Genomic DNA, 1,874 nt, shown 5'->3' on the forward strand with positions numbered 1-1,874 from the left:
TGGACCATAAAGAAGACTGCGTGCCAAAAAACTGATTCTTTTGAACTGTGTTAGAGAAGACTCTTGAGAGTCCCTTGGACTGCAAGGAGATCAAACCAGTCAATCCTAAAGGATGTCAGTCCTGAATATTCATTGGAAGGACTGATGCTGAAGCTCCAATACTTTAGGCACCTGATGCAAAGAGCCGATTCATTAGAAAAGACCCAGAGGCTGGGAAAGATTGAAGGCAGGAGGAGAAGGAGATGACAGAGGATGAGATGGCTGGATGGCATCACCAACTCAATGGACATGAGTTTGAGCAAGCTTCAGGAGATGGTGAAGGACAAGGAAGGCTGGTGGGCTGCAGTCTATGGGGTTGCAAAGAGTCAGACACGACTGAGCAACTGAACAACAAGGCACTATTCTTAGCGCCTTGTGTGCAATAATACATCTAATGCCCATGACAACTCTTGAAGTCGGTACGATTATCATTGCCATTTTGTAGATGAAGAAGTAAGGCACAGAAAGGACAAAAGAATTTTACCCAACGTTATGCTGGTAAGCAGGCATGTGAACCCAGATTTCAGCAGCCACGCTCATGATTTGACAGCTGCAAACATGAGAACAAGGTAAGGAATTGAGACTTTCATCTGGCAGGGCCACTGGACAGGTTCAGGCAGAATGCAACTTGTTCTGATTTGCATTTTATAGTCATTCTAGCAGCTATGTGGAGAGTGATAGGCAGGAAAGAGACTGGAGGCAGAGGCCAGTTAGTAAGCCAAACGACAAAGAATGAGAACAGGGCTAGGCAGTGCAAATACAGACAAATGGAAGGTTTTGAGAAATATGCAGGTCACAGAGTAGTCAGCCTATCGTGATTTACTGAAAAGGGGTCAGGGATGACTCAAGTTTCTGAGAAGATGACAGTGGAATCGTGGAGATGGGGGATGCATGGTAAAAACAAGTTAAGGAGAATCTAGGGGTGAAGATGATGAGATCATTTGGGACATCTTGAATCTTTGTATGCCTAGTGAGAGAGATCTGGGCAGGAAAGCTCCATGAAGGCAAAGACCTCTGTCTGTTTCGTTAATTAACATGGACTAGTGCCAAGAACAGTACTTGGCATAAGAAAACACCCAGTAAGATAAACCAATGTGTAGTTGTTGAAGTAAAGAATATGGGTCTAGAGGAGAAAAGGGTGTGATCTAGAGGTTAGGAAATTGTGTTGGGAGTTGTAGCTACAGAGATTATCAATAAAATGTAAAGTGAGGAGAAGTACAAGGACAGAACTCTGGGGACACAACACTTACAAGACAGGCAGAAAGAAACTAGGGGTACCCTAGATAGACTGATGAGTGGCCAAAGAGGGAGAAACTAGAAGGGGGTTGTCAAAGGCATCTCAGATTTTTAAGGCAGAGGAGACTTTGCACTGCTTCCTAGTTTATAAGACATACTTTCTCAGATATTTCTTTTTCTTTGAATTTTAGTACAGTATCAGTTCAGTTCAGTTCAGTCACTCAGCTGTGTCCGACTCTTTGCCACCCCATGGACTGCTGCCTGCCAGGCTTCCCTGTCCATCACCAATTCCTAGAGCTTGCTCAAACTCATGTCCATCCAGTCAGTGATGCCATCCAACCATCTCATCCTCTGTCGTCCCCTTCTCCTGCCTTCAATCTTTCTCACCAGTCTTTTCCAATGAGTCAGCTCTTTGCATCAGGTGGCCAAAGTATTGGAGCTTCGGCTTCAGCATCAGTCCTTCCAATGAATATTCAGGACTGATTTCCTTTAGGATGGACTGGTTGGATCTCCTTGTAGTCCAAGGGACTCTCAAGAGTCTTCTCCAATACCACAGTTCAAAAGCATCAATTCTTCGGTGCTCAGCTTTCTTTTTAGTC

This window comes from Dama dama, chromosome 2 (genome assembly GCF_033118175.1).
Source record: "Dama dama isolate Ldn47 chromosome 2, ASM3311817v1, whole genome shotgun sequence".
In the NCBI taxonomy this organism is placed as follows: Eukaryota; Metazoa; Chordata; class Mammalia; order Artiodactyla; family Cervidae; genus Dama; species Dama dama.